Source organism: Molossus molossus, unplaced genomic scaffold (assembly GCF_014108415.1).
Source record: "Molossus molossus isolate mMolMol1 unplaced genomic scaffold, mMolMol1.p scaffold_m16_p_16, whole genome shotgun sequence".
Lineage (NCBI taxonomy): Eukaryota > Metazoa > Chordata > Mammalia > Chiroptera > Molossidae > Molossus > Molossus molossus.
In genome coordinates this window covers 28,909,928-28,925,845 of record NW_023425351.1, presented here as the reverse complement: position 1 = coordinate 28,925,845, position 15,918 = coordinate 28,909,928, and the positions used below count along the sequence as shown (strand labels likewise).

The window sequence follows — 15,918 nt, the reverse complement described above, 5'->3', positions numbered from 1 at the left end:
GATGAAAATGTTCTTTTACCATAGCCTTCCTTAAAGAAATCTTCCTTGTTTCTCTAAGCTCACATACACAAAAGAAACAAAACAAAGGAGTCCCTCTAGCTCATATCTCCACATCTCTAGATACTGCTGCTTCTCTGCCATTCAGGATCCTGGATGTATTAATTATGCATCTCTTATCCTTGGGACTGATTCTTTCCCCGTGGCTTATAAATGCATGTGTGCACGCAGCACACGCATGGGGGCACGCGCGCGCACACACACACACACACACACACTTCCTTCCCTGCATTCTGCATTCTCCTCCAGCCACTCTTTCGACTCACAATTTTTGGGACGGTTCATCTACACGTGCTGTCTCTGTGTCCTTATTTCTCTCTTCAACCTCATCGTGGTCAGGTTTCTGCCCAGCCTCTGCTAAAATGACCTGGCCGAAGTCGCTATTGACCTCCACACTGCCAAATTCAATAACCACGGCACTTGATCTAGCATCGTCATTTGACCTGCTCATTAGTCTTCCTCCCGAAACTGTCTGCTCCTCTGTATTCTGTGGCACTCTCCTGGTTGCCCCTTCATCCTCGGCACTCCTCAGTCTGCCTTCTGGCCCCTTTCCTCGGCCCTGCACACACGGTGCTGGCCATGGCTCTGTTCTTCCTGCCGCACATCCCCTCCTGAGACAATCACGGACTCCCAAGGCAATAGGTATCGTTTATGCCAGCGATTTCCAAATGCTACCTCTGATCCCCTCCCTCCAGAGCACCGGCTCTGCCATAGCTCCAGAAGCCCATGACATTCAACATGTCCAAAACCCAAATCATTTTCCCCCTCTCCTCTGGCCTTCCTTATGCTCATTTAACAGAGCCTGAAATTGGGGCTTTATCTAGACTCCTCCTTCTTTTATTCCCTGCAATTCCCCAAGCTCTGTCGATGTCACCTTTCATGGCTGTTTGAGCTGCCTCCGCTCTCCACCCCTAAGTGCTCTTGCCCCCTCTAACTGGACTGCAGTGATATTATAACCGAGCTGCAGGCGGGGCCTAGCATGGCAGCTATGTAAGTAACTTAGCTCCCCCCCTTCCTACTACGTCAGTGGTTTTAAACTTTGGCCAACATTGGAATAAAAGTACCAACACTTGGATCATATCCCCAAACATTCTGGGGGAAACCTAGCCACTGGGATTTCAAAAACTTCCCAGGCGAAATTTAAATGTTCAGCCAAGATCCAGTCATGACTCTTAACGGTTGTCCATATGACTGTCCTTTCCTGTAAGGATATAAAGCCCCAGCTTACACGCGTGCCCGATACTGGGGTAGGATCACACAGGTAACAGTCAGGGTGCGGGATAGCTGGGGATGGGCTGGAGGCGGGCTGGGAGAACAGGGCTGGGGAAGGGGGAAAGCAGCCAAGGCAGGAAGTGCCGGGAGCCATCCACCCCAGCAGCTGACACCTGCTTCCCACAAGGCTGTTCCCTGCAGCGCCTCCACCTCATGATGGGCTGGGCCTTTCCCTGGCACGGGAGCCTTCGCTGCCCACCTCTGGCTGAGAGCACTGTGAGAAGATGCAGCCTCCTTGCCAGTCAGCCGGGAGGCCGCATCCCGGACACAGCTGCTGAAGGCTGCAGGAGGCAGCTCTCCCCAGCTGCGCAGGACTCCTGCACAGGCTTCCTCAGCCCATCCCATACTCCTCCCCAGCCTTATACTGCAGACACGGAGCTGCTGTGGGAAGGAGGGTGCCAGGCATGGTGGAGGGACAGGTGTCCCCTCCCTCAGCGTTCAGGAATAGAACCCTCCTCTCAGCTCAAGAAAGCCAGAACATCTGCTCCATAAAGCAAGCAGCCACCTGTAAGCGCACCGAGTGCAAACTGACAACAAGGGCTTAATTCACACTAACCGGGTGTATGAGGCCAAATGGTGTCCCCTAAAATAACATATACTGAAGTCCCAGCCCCCTACCTCAGAATGTGACCTAATTTGGTAATAGGGTCTTTTTTTAAATTTTTTTTTTTTTATCCTCACCTGAGGATATTTTTCCATTTTTTGTACAGATAGAGTGGGAGGGAGAGAGGGGAAGGGAGAGAGAGAGAGAAACATCGACGTGAAGGGACACATCAAGTGGCTGCCACCCACACGACCAACAGGGCCGGGGACAAACTGCAACCGAAGTACGGCTTAGCGGGAACCGAACCCGGGTCTCTCCGGACCGCAGGCCGACGCTCTAACCGCTGAGCCAAACCGGCCAGGGCGGTAATAGGGTCTTTACAGAGGTAATCAAGTTGAAATGGTGTCATTAGGGTGGGCTGTAATCTGATATGATTGTTGTCCTTATCAAAAGAGGAACTTGGGACACAGAGGAAGATGCTGTGGACACACAGCCATGGGTAGACGAAGAATTAGTGGCACATCTACATGCCAAGGAATGCCAGAGGTTTCTGTAAAGCATCAGAGGCTGGGAAGAGGAAAGGAAGGGTCCTTGTACAGGTGTCAGAGGAGCACGCCTTGCTGATCCCTTGATTTTGGACTTCTAGCTTCCAGGACCGTGCAAAAGTAAATTTGTTGTTCAAGGTCACACCGTTGGTAGTACTTTGCTCTGGAGCCCCAGGAAACAAATGCACCAGGTGACCTCATCCATCACCAGAGGCACAGGCTCTGTGAGATCCACTCCAGCTCAGGAACCTTCTGGAACTAGGTGTTTGGTTCCACCATCCGACCCTTCTTGACCCCGTTTCTCCACTGGCTGGTCTCTGCAGACATCAGTTACCCTCCTGCCCCACGTGTAGTCTCTGTAGCACTTTGGCAGAGTTCTGTGGAGTGCAGGTCAAAGGGTTATTTGTTTCTCTCTGCAGACAGGACCATTGCCTTTTAAATGCTCCTAACTACCATTTACGGCCAGGCTACTGTGCACTAGGTCTCCCATATATTATCACCTTTCGTTTCCACCTTAGCTCTAGGCTATAGGTAGTTTCATTTTCATTGTAGGATACAGAAGCTGAGGCGCAGAAGCATTCGCTTTGACAAGGTAGCCAGCTACCTAGGGGCAAGCCTTGGCGTGTAGCCCAAGACAAACTGGCGGCTAAGAGCTTGCCCACCTCCCTGTCGCGTGGGCCTGATAACTCGCGTAGGCCACGGTGGTGCAGAGCTTGCTTCAAACCTTAGCAGCAGGGCTCCATGGGCATCTCTCTGTTGCCCGATCAGGGACTCCAACTTCCAGACACAGGCTTTCTCTTCTAGTGGGCCTTCTTGCCGCTGTTCCCCTTGATGAATGAGCCTTGACCCCACGGCAGGCCCAAGGGAACTAATCTCTCTCTGTTTTTATGAGACTGACATGCTACCTACTGCACTAATGAGGCACCTTCCACCTGTGTTTAATTGAGTATGTTTACTAACTATTGAATTTAAGAGATAAACCACAGAACTTATGTGCATGTACCTATAACCGATGGACATGGACAACAAAGCTGGGGATGGGGTGGGGTCAGGGGATGGGGAGGAGGGTGTCAATGGGGAAAAAAGGAGAAACATCTGTAACAAAAATAAATTGATAAAAGAAAAGAAAAGAAAAATAATTCTCTACATAATCTGGGTACAAGTCCTTTGCCAGAGTTGGTGATTTGCAAATATTTTCTCCCAGGAGAGAGTCACCTGCCCTCCAAGGGCTTTACACTCTCACAGGAGGAGACAAAATGCCATCCCAACTCCAGCTCTTTCCATTCCTATCGCTGGGGCCGGGCACCCTTCCCCAAGAGACCGTGGCCTGACCGACCTGTGGCCACCATTCCTCTTTTACTTTGAGACCTGTGGCTGTCATCAAAGGACATCAAAGCTCCCAAGAGATAACTGCTGTCTACCAAAAAAAATCCCAAAATAGACATTTTTAATTTTAATTCCTGTCCAGATCAGTCTGTAATTAGTCTAGGTACTGTGGCAGTTCAAATTATTCAAATAGTCCTGGACAGTTTGGTGCAGTGATTAGAGCATTGGCCTGTAGATCGAAGAAGGGTCATGAGTTCAATTCCCAGTCAAGGGCACATACCTGGGTTGCAGGTTCAATCCCCTGCCCTGGTTGGGGTCATACAGGAGGCAATCAATCGATGTGTCTCTCACATCAATGTCTCTCTCTCTCTCTCTCTCTCCCTCCCTCCCCGCTCCCGTACACTCTCTCTAAAAATCAATGAAAAAAATATCCTTGGGTGAGGATTAAAAAAATTATTCAAATAATATAAATAAGCTTGCTATGTCTTATATCATAATGCCATTTTCCCCAGAAAGTACTTGCAATAGTCATTTCCATTCCTCTACTTATTTTGTTTTTATTTATTTTTCTTTATTGATTTTAGAGAGAGCAGAAGGGAGAGGGACTGAGAGATAGAAACATTGAGGAGAGAGAACATCAATTCCTCTATTTATTTTGTTTTGTTTTTTTTCTTTCTTTCTTTTTTTTTTTTAATCCTCATCCGAGGACATTTTTCCATTTTTTGTACAGATAGAGTAGGAAGGAGAGAGAGGAAGAGAGAGAGAGGGAAACATCGATGTGAAAGGGACACATCGAGTGGCTGCCACCCGCACGACCAACCAGGGCCGGGGACAAACTGCAACCGAGGTACACGCCCTTAGCGGGAACCGAACCCGGGTCTCTCCGGACCGCAGGCGGACGCTCTAACCGCTGAGCCAAACCGGCCAGGGCTATTTATTTTGTTTTGAATAATATTTGTACCTAAATCCACAGGCAGGCACTCATTTTCAACACGAATGTTGAATTGATGTACTGGTAAGGTGCCATTCAAAATTCAGAGCAGACACCCCTAAAAATAGCTGGGAATATTTTTCACAGTTCAATGGATATAAAATTCTCATAAAAGTATTAAAATATCTGGATCAAAACTTCACTGAGAAATAAATTGCCATGTTTTTACACTTTCAATTATTAGCTGATCATGACCTCTTGCTAGCCTAAGGGTACACACTTTTTGGTTTATATTTGAATATTGAGAATATTTCTTTTTGGAATCGCATTGACTCAATTACCCACAGAGAGAAAAATCAGTCATGATGTAATTTATAGTCATTGAGTGGTTTCAGCCTCTTCTGGAAGAATTTTACCAGGTTTTAAGAGGGACTTCAGATCTCAATAATGTTGTTACCATATATGAACTTTGTCTTCTAGGTTTCTCTGCTTAATTTTGGTGCAGTTGGCTCACAGATGCCCCTTCCAACCACTGTACTATGTGTAGGGCAAAATATGTGACAAGGAAGGTGGATTTATTCAGAAAACAGGAAACAGATATTGTTGAGGGGACTAATCATGGAAGTAATGACTAAGGGCATGGTGCATTGGGAAAATAAATAATTAACTCAGAAGCAAGTGTTTCAAATCAGTTCAGCGATGATGCCAACACTGATTATGCCTTAGACCTCTGAATGACATGCAAAGGACAATGGGATACACGGCTGATAGAGAAGGTATAGACACTTTAGAAAACAATTTGAAATTCCCCTGTGCAGGTGAACATAAGCATATCTTGTGATCCAGGAATTCCACTCCTGGATATAGAAAAGAAATTCTCCTACACTTGTATCAGGAGATAATAAAAGCAAATGACTTGAGACAACACAAATGTCCACTGCTAGGAGAACAGATAAATAAACTGTGGTATATCTATACAAAGGAATATTATACAACAGGGAAAAATGAATGGAATTCAGCTCCATGCCATAATATGGGTAAAATTAGATTCATACTGCTGAAGAAGGAGCAAGTTGCAGAAGGCTATGTACAGTATAATATTACTTTTATAAAACTCAAAACAAGCATAGTAAGCAGTGTGTGGTTTAGAGATGTGGCTATAGATGATAAAACCTTTGATGAACACAAAATTTGCTGTAGTGGGCATCTGTGGGTGCTGGGAGGCAGAGAAAGAACACAAAGATATTATTGCTAATAGACTATTGCTAATATTCTAGATCTCATATTGGGTGGTGAATTCATGGGTCTTTATTATTTTTTTAAATGTATACATGTCACCTTTTGGTATGTATACATACAAATATACATATTAGAAAAATCTTTTAAAGCCATATCATGGTTCTAGTGTTTAAAATGTTACTTCCCTTGTCTAAATAGTTCTAGGCAATAGGAAATACATTGGATTATAAGTATTTATATTTATACTTAAAATAATTTTTGGTTCCTTTCCTGGGATGGGGATGAGGGGAATAACCTTTAGCATCCATAAAAATGCAATGATCATTTCTTGCTATAAAACACACATACCTACCAGCTAAAAAAAATCACATTTTCATAAAATTGCAGAGAAAATGACTGATCAGACTAGAATCTATGAGTGAACCCAGAAAAGGCCCTGGGTGGTTTTAGGTTCAGGAGTACTTTGCATGTCAGAATACACCATTACAATAAAACTTTGTATTATATTTATTTAGCTTCTAGTTTCTAAAATAAACCAAAGTGAGTTTGGGACTCTGTAAACTCAGTAGGATTAATATATATATGTATATAATTTATTTCAGCTTAGATACTCTCCTGCAAGGCACATCCATCCCCTCCAAGGTCTATAGGTCTTTGAAATAAAAATAGCATAAAATTCACCATGGTACAATAAAACCCTGTGACCCTCATTAATGACAATTTGCTCATCTAATGGATCTGGCATGCCGTCGCCCAGCAAAGGGAAAGGTTATAAGCATCTGAAGTTTATCTGATTAACTAATATTGAGTTACGTAAAATCATCTTATTGGGAACAGTTATTTCAGTAACTTTCTTAATAGAAAACAATACTTCATATCCTGCACGTTGATGAGGCTTACACTGATGGGAAAATAAACATCCAGGAAATTAAAGAAATTATAACAATAAAAACTCAGTGCATTGTAAATCAAGACAATCCATGTCCACTTTTAATCATTATTGTTTATTTGTTCTACTAGTCTGTTGACTCCTTCCTTGCCTTTTTTTGTTGTTGTTAATCCTCACTCAAGGACATTTTCCATTGATTTTTAGAGAGAGTGAAAAGGAGAAAGAGAGGGAGAGAGAAACATCGATAAGTGAGAGAAACATCGATGTGAGAGAGACACATCGATTGATTGCCTCCTGCACAACCTTGACTAGGCCAGGGATCGAACCTGCACCCCAGGTATGTGCCCTTGACCAGAACTGAACCTGAGACCCTTTAGTCCTCAGGCTGATGCCCTAACCACTGAGCAAAACAGGGTTCCTTTCTTTTTCATCTTAGTATTTATGGGTGCCATCATGATGTCTACTTTTCATTGTAATTTCATGCTTGACCAAAGGGCAGGGGAGCTGGACAAAGCTGTTGATATGTAAATAACAGCTTGGAAGATGGCAGTACCAGATTGTTCCTAAACAGAAGAAAACTTGCAGTTGCTTTCCATGAATGTCTCAATACATAACTTCAGTCGCTTTTCAAAATAAAAGGTGTATCATCTAGGTTTGAGCTTCACACTAAGCATGAAAATATTATAGCAGGCTGAACATCATCACAATTGTTTCCTTTACTTTCTAGATTGAGCAAATGAAAAGATAGGCTGCCCAGTAAAATAAGAATTTCAGGTAAACAATAATTTGTTTTTTAGGACAACTGTGTCCCAAATATCACATGGGCCATACTTACCCTAAAAAAGTATTTGATGTTTATCTAAAATTAAAATTTAACTGGTGTTCTGTATTTTACCTGGCACCTTAACGGTAATTTTTATGACCACTGTATTTTGAGAAACAGGGTTTTTCTTCCCTGAAGAAATTTAAATACTTAGGTTAATTCTAGGGTTTTAAACAATTACATGAGTTATGTTAATGCTGAGTAAAATAAAAAAATAATATTGATACTAAAGGTCATAAAGACCCACGACTAAGAGATCCCTTCCAAGTCCCATTAATAATGACATTTTCTAGTTTCTGTATTTGATGCTTTAACTTTAGGGCCTTGCTGACCCTGGAGGACTGTCCCTCCCAGGGCTAATTCCTAGAGGCAGCAAACAACTTACCTAAGAGTACCTTTAAAAAATTGTTTTTCTTACCCTGGCTGGTTTGTCTCAGCAGTTAGAGCGACGACCTGCGGTCCAGAGAGACCCGGGTTCGGTTCCCGCTAAGGGCACGTACCTCGGTTGTAGTTTGTCCCCGGCCCTGGTTGTGTCGTGTGGGTGGCAACCACTCGATGTGTCTCTCTCACGTCGATGTTTCTCTCTCTCCCTCCCATTCTATCTGAACAAAAAATGGAAAAATGTCCTCGGGTGAGGATTAAAAAAATTTTTTTTATTAATTTTTAAAGAGAGAGGAAGGAAGAGGGAGAGAGAGATAGAAACATTGGTTGGCCGCCTCCTGCATGCCCCCCACTGGGAATTGGGCCCACAACCTGGGCATGTGCCCTGACCAGAAATCGAACCGGCAACCTTTCGGTGCATGGGTCGACGCTCAACCACTGAGCCACACCGGTCGGGCATAAGAGTACCTTTATGTGCAAACGGACTAATCCAGAGAGCACACAGCCGCATCCATGATCCAGTTTCACACTCTGGGCCACTCTTCTGCTCTCATCGCCCCAGGGCCGGGTCCTCGACGACCTCCATTCTCAAGAGCCTGCTGAAATGATTCGAACCTGCCAGCCTACGCCTGCTTCCCCTGCCTCACCTAGTCCCTCCCATGGAATCGCAGTGAGGACCCTTGATCACACTCTCGCGCGCACCCTGGTGCGTCTCCGTGGCCTTACGCACTAGGCTACGCCTCCTGTCTCCAGGGACCTGTGAGTGTCGGGAAGACTGCTCCTTCAAGCAAGCGTTTCTGTCTCTGCATGTCTTACCATGCCCGATTTAAACAAATCCCAGGGACCTTTTGGACACCCCCCCACTAAGTCAATAAAATGATCACATTTTCCTTGGAACTGTGATCGAATCAACCTTCCCTTGGAATGGACTGGAATTATGGGGAGGGGCTTAAACTGAGGCACCAAGATAATAAAATTCAGCCCCAAGAAAATTCAGTTTTTTGAATGGTGATTCTACACAGTGCTTGGAGACATTTGGGTGATTCAGTTTTGTCACTTTTCATCCCAACGTCAGCTGTCATGCGGCCATCATCTTCCTCGGAGCTCTTCAGGTCAGGGCAGGCCCAGCAATCATGGAAAAATACATTGCAGCTTCTTCAAAGACGGGTGTCGCAGTTTTGAGGCTACCCTTCACAGCTGTCACATGCTGAGAAATGGAGAAGGCCGAGTTTCCGTGCACTGTTCAAGGTCATCTGGAAAACCAGCGCACAAGGACACACCGCTCCAAGCCTTTTACGCAGTAAGACGTGAAGTTATTCACATCATCTTCCCCTTGACTCATCCAGGTTTTTTTCTTTTGTTGGTGCTTTTTTGCTGGTAGACAAAGGAAATTTTGACAAGTTGACAGCAGCCTCGGATTCTAAATGCTAAGGACATCGAGGTTCTATTTACGACCACTCTCGATTGGGCAAAAGAACAAGCTTTTTATCTTTTCACTGTTGTTCATAATATTTATGTCACTTGCCCAGTTCACATTTGCCAAGTACAGACAAATATGTGCTCAGGAGAGGAGAGAGTGGAATGGTGACACTTGTCAGCGGGGGGAGGGGCAGCACAGAGAAATGCTGCCTGGAGAGGGGGAGCGAGGCCTGGGGACGGGCAGCATGAGCCTGTGACGTCTCTGTAATGATTCCTGCAACCCCGCAGCTCTGGTCTGCTCAAGACATTCAAGCAGCAAGTACCGCTTCTTCCTTACTCAAGCAGCCTGAATTGTACATAGGACGGGTACATAGAATCAGCGATGGAATACAAATTAGATTTGAAGAGTTCCAGTGTGTACTAAAGAATTTGGGCGCTGGCCAGTGTGGCTCAGTTGGCAGGAGCATGCTCCCATACAGCGCATGTACCCAGGTTGTGGGTTTGATCCCTGGCCCTGGTCTGGGTGCGTGCAGGAGGCAACTGATTGATGTTTCTCTCTCACATCGATGTTTCTTTCTCTCTCTTTCCCTCCGTCCCTTCCTCTCTCTCTACAAATGAAAACGTCCTCGGGGGAGGGTTTAAAAATAAAAAGAATTTGAGTGGCCTTTGTCCCTGGTTCTTGGCAGGAAGCCAAAACCCTCGGAATTTCCAGAGCGAGGAGAGCGTCTTTGCTGTTCCTCGTGGTGGACTGCTCAGACCGCCCTGACCGGTCACACTGACGTGGTAACTCAGGATGGGGGCCGGCGCTTCCAAAAAGACCAACCATCTGATTAGAGGTTGAGGTTGTGAGCCGGGTGGCATTAGATCTGCCTCTGGAGAGGAGAGGGAGCCTGGAGACCGAGTTCAACCTCCAAGCCGGCGATTCGATCCATTGTGCTCACTTCGCGAAACCCATAGAGAACGTTGACACTGAGGCTGGGTTGGGCTTCCCCAGTTAGCATTTCTCTGCATACTGTCCAACATCAACACGTAGAGGACAATGGGAGTTTCGCAATCCTCCCAGGCTTCACCTCGGTGTCTCTTCGAATGGTCACTGTTGGCTGTAATGAGACTGTAACCAGAAGCGCAGGGGTGTTTCTGGTGAATTGTCAAGCCTGAAAGGGGAATGGGACGCCTGGATTTGTGGCCAGCGGTCAGACCGGGGTGGCCCCGTGGACCCCTCAGCTGTGCTGGCGTCTGCAGCCAGGGCAATCTGTGAGGACGGTGCTCGGAACTAGGGTCACCTCTAGGGATGCGTGCCCTGAACTGCTCACATTCATTCCCTCCCGCAGTCCTTCCCTCCTAATGAACATTACACAGATTTTTAGGATAAAAAACTCCCAATTGTACATGTATTTTTCTAGCAAAGTTTTCCTCCTTGCTTACTTTACTCCAGTTCTGCCAAGGACTCCCTCGGTCTCTTTCCCAAGGTGGTGTGGGGAGCTGGCACCGGATCCCTGGGTGGGGGTGGCAGGGACCCCAGTCTGCGTGTGTAGCTCAGACTGCGAGAGGGAAAGCTGTGCTGGCACAGTGCTTGTCGCCTTCCTCCCCTGGGCTGTGGTCTCCCGGACCCTGACAACAAGGACGGAGGAGCTGGACCTGCTGACACGCTGCAGCGGGGACGCAGACTCAGAAGGATCCCAGGGTCGGCCTACAAGACCACTGTGAGCAGGAGACATTCAAACAACTTCCACGGCTAAAGGGGCCAGGATCTGGCCTATCTTGGTGACTTTTCCCTGACACAAGAGTCCAGCCACACTGGCCTTCTTCCTGCCCCTCAGCCACTTGCATTAGTTCTCACGTCAGGTCGCTGGCCCTCGGTTTCTCTGGAATGCTCTCTCCTGCGCGACTCCCATGCAGCTCCATCTCAGCTTGTGCTGTCAGCTCCAATGTCACCTCCTCGGGGGTCCTGGCCACACTTAGCAAAGCGCCACCGCTCCGCCCAGCCCCCGCTGGGGTGCCTTGGAGCCTAGTCGGTTTATTTTCTTTGTAGCACTCAGTACTACATATTTTATAGTAGTTATTTATTTGGTTACAACCTTGTTTCCTGTTTATACCTCTCCCACACACACACCCCTTGACATAAATGGGGGATTGGCTCACAGAGTAGCAACAGGTAGCTGTTAGTGAGTCAATGACAGGGTCAGAAGCATTCACCAGGCGCTCGTCACTGTGGAAGGTGGTGTGAGACCTAAAGGAAGTGTGGGAATTGAGTCACATACACATGTGAGAGAGGAAACTCCAGCCACTCTGTGGCTGCTTCTGCTCTCTGGAAGGTGATGTTCCAGGTCCTGGGTTCTGCTTTGAGGACCCGCCCGCCAAGACTTCACACACTGTCTCCGTGCGCTCACTCCTAATTTCTCCCCACAGTCCTAGCAAAATAAACGGGTCCCTTTCTCCCTCCCTCCCTCCCCTCCCTCCCTCCTTCCCCCCTCCTTCCTTTTGTCCCCCCCCCCTCTTCCTTCCTTTCTTCCTCCTCTCTCTCTTCTTTTTAAAAAATTAACATTGCCTCCCAGGAGGCATAAAGTGAAGACCAAGGATATATACTGATAAAGAAATTGGAAAAAATGTATAGGAAATTAAGATCCAGGACTAAAGTCACTAAAATTACAGCCATATTAACTAGGGGAAAAAGATTTTTGGTGTAGTTATTTTCCTATATTATTCTTAGGGCACAGTTTTATCAGGATTTTTACTAGATGTGATTGATAAGTTTTAAATTATAGTTGGATCTGTATAAGAATAAGTAAAACTTACAGGGAATTTGACAGTATGTATATAATAGGTCATAATTTAATTTTAGGGTTAAAGACAGAATAAATACCAGTGATTGACTGGTCGCCCATCTCAGAAGAAAAAAAATACAGAAAGCAAAAAATTTATCCAATTTAGTGAATTAAAATGCATTCAATTTAGATTCAGATAAAAATGCCATAGGCCCAGTGCCAAGGCACATTCTTGGATGGGAATTTGTTCAACACCCGCAATTCCTTTTTTAAGTGCCATCCAGTCCAACCTTTGAAACAGAGGGTGCACTTTTAAAGGGAAATGGATATTCCATCTCAAAGAACAAAACCGTTTTTCAATATGTTTAACACAGATAATAGAAGAGAAGATATGGGGGGTCGTAGTTATGGATGACATGAAAAAGGACAGTCAGATGTTTTCAGTATGGACCATAACTGCTTAGAATATGGCCGCAGTCATAACTTGTGCTAAGGATAGTCAACTTTAAGGCCTACTATTCCATAAAGGAGAATCATAGCATAGCATTTCTGAGAACCAGAACAAGTCAGAGCTAAAAGAGACCTAGAATGCATGGCTGCAATGGAAGACTTCGTCTTGCAGATCAGCAGACCAAGGAATTCACTCTAATACTAGTGACCAATTTCCCCCAGGGCTCACCTGGCTCCATGTCCTCATTTATTCATTCCACAAATATTTGTGGATGTAGACTGAACTTAATTAAAAATAAAATATGGCTTAGGACCTTCAGATTATGAGACTGTTGTGCTGCCGACTATGTTTCCAGTCAATCATGTTGTAATAACTGTGCCTGGTGGCAGGTGGTTATTAGACTTACGTCGTGATCACTTGGTAAAGTCTATAAATGTCCAATCATTATGTTATACACCTGGGACCAATATAATACTGTATGCCAACTGTAATTAAAAAATAAATTCTGAAAATAAAATACGACTAGGATTTGTGGTTTTCCTGAAAGGTGTTCATGGCAGAATGACACAGCCTGTGTCGTTTCCAGGCCTCGGAGCACATCGACCGGGCTGGATTCCACCGCGATCTCCATGGCGAGCATTTATAAATGCTGTCAAAATGTAACCATATCTTTTGAAAAATATACATAGCCAAGTTTGAAAGAAGAGGTTACAGCCACATCGATAAAGTCACCAGCTGGCTCTAGTGGGTACTGGGCCCGGACCTCCCTGATAAGAGGAGGTGTGAGTGGGAGACAGGACAGAGAACACTACATAAAGCCAGAACCCTGAAAAAAAAAAAAGGCCCTTCCACGCGTGGGAGGACAGAAAACTTCCTTCCCACACAAGTACCGAAGAGGACATGTGCGAGGGTGCTGCTTGCTAATTACTTTGGCGCGGGGCGGTAGAGGCCATGTGGGTGGCCACTGCAGGGAGGGGCTCAGCCAGTCAGGGAAGCAGCACCCCAGCTTATTTCTGCCCTTGGCTCTAGAGTTTGGTAGGGTAGGGTGGGAAGTATCTCCCATGATAAATAAAAATTCCCAGGCTGCACCAACCATGGGTATAAAGTCTCAATTTATACCACCCTTAGGGTGTCAAAAGCCTAAGTTAAGACCATCTCTACCTAGCTAAACTATTAACAGAAAAAGACCGAAGAATTATTATAGACCCGTACTTGAAAGAATTACTAAAGAATGGACATCCAGAAAAGGAAACCTGAGTACATAATGAAGAAAAGAGAGTCAGGGATCCATGGTGAACAAACACATTTTAAACTGTGCAAGATCTAAAGAAGCTTTAATGACACCACGGTCGCAGTGCAGCATAATCACCGAGTGGCAAACATTTGAACAACTTGAAGTGGGAGCACAGACGAGAGAGCCACTAATTCCTTCGGGAGAGTAAAGAAAGAGGAGACTGAGGATCAAGGGAAGAGCAGGAATTGAGCAGGCAACAAGGGGAAGAGGGGGTTTTCAAAGGGAAATCTCCCAGTATGAAGGTACGTGCATGTTGCACGAGCCAGGCACTCGCGGAGGAGTGGCAGAGTACAGGCTGGGAAGGCAGGTGCTGTAAATCTGGTCTCTTCGTCTCAAACCAATGTCATCTGATCAACTTGTGTGAAACGTCAGATTATAACCAGAACTCTTGGGGAGATATAGAAAACATGACATGGACACATCGTAATACCAGTATCATTATTTTGGGACTTTATTGCCAAGATTACTTTAAATAGTGAGCCAATAGACCTCAGCTCATGTCCTTTCCTCTGGATTCCATGGGGGTTTATCATCCCTGAGAACTTGTTTAAGGGGAAGGAAACATCTCATTTTTTTAGGCATTTTTTTCTGTTTCAATAATCAATAGTATTTCAGCTCAAAGTTAGAAAATGGACCTGAAAAGTGAAGCTGTCTTGAGAAGAGAAAGATACATTGATCAAAAACAGCGAGAGATCCAAGACATCAAATAAAGCACCTAAAATAAAGTTATAATATGCAGAATGCAATAGCCCATTGAACAGTTAGAATTCATTTTCCTCTTGCTGAAAATGCTACCTGTCCAGATTCAAAAATACTTAGTCACATAAATGCTAAAATGCTTTTATTTAGTTGGAAGGACTGACAAAAACAAGACCTGGAGAAAATTAAGGTAGGGGTTTAGGATTTAAAGGGATTTCCTTTAGCTGTAATTCAGGTAGCAGCATTCAAAGGAGAATGCGGGGCTGGCTGAGCACCCTGGGAGGAGGGTCAAGTCTGTCCCTCTCCTATGAGCCTTTTCTGCTCTATCCCTTCCTTTTAGCAGCCATGGGCCGTGGACCTCTCATATATTCCCCAGGAGTATGTGTTCTGTTAAGAAGGATTTTATAAACATGTCCATATTCGTGCCGAGTGACTACTGAGGCTTCAATAGGTGTCTTTCCTGCTGTGTTCACTTCGTAGTAGGAGACAGTGGTCTAAATTTTGTATGAAAGAACCCGAGGCATGAGGGTGGGTGGTAAGTCTTGACCTGGGGCATTCCAACAACCCAAGTATTCAACACATAGATCCCTCCTTCTACCTCCTGGACATAAATCTGGGTCTCCTGCGTGTCAAAAATGATAACCTATTTGTTCTTTTGGGTCAGTGTCAATAAAAATGGCACCTGTTTGGAGTGAAAGTTTCAAATACCATATAAATACGCTGATTTCAACTTGACCTGAATTAATCCTTCATTTGAATATTATCCAGCCTTAGAGAGACTCAATATCTAACAAATGCAGATAGAAGAAAATAAAAAAAACACGAGTTTACAAGGAAGTTTTATATCTTGTTCTGTAAACAGGCAGAATCTGAAACCGGCAGAAGATGAGCATTTATAACAGGCTACTCCCTAAGTTGGCTCCCAAGTATCGCTCCCTAGAAGTAGCTGAACTAGTCCAATAGATCAATCAGCATGTCTTTGTTGGATGCCTGAATGCCTGTTGTGTGTACTGCATGGTACTCAAACAGTGTGATGCGGTTCTTCTCCTGTTTAGTTGGAGAGATAAGATCCCTGTGAAACAATTGGGAAATACAGTAAGGTGAACTGTGTGGTGCGGATAGAACTGATGACTGATCAGCCTTTCTGTTTTTCCTAAGGTTCCTTTTATCTTCAGGACAAAGTCCTAATCTTTCACTAATTTTAGGGAACCTTTCTATTAGGTCCCTGCTTATTTTCCAGCCTCATCTTTTGGTACTCTATTCTATGAACTCAAAGCTGCTCT

The 15,918-nt window shown here is 45.0% G+C and overlaps 1 protein-coding gene across 1 annotated transcript in view; it reads right to left on the bottom strand.

The window, feature by feature from the left end:
• The window catches only part of KCNB2 (potassium voltage-gated channel subfamily B member 2), a 324,106-nt gene that overhangs the window by 156,975 nt on the left and 151,213 nt on the right, over positions 1 to 15,918 (bottom strand). The window lies entirely within an intron of this gene.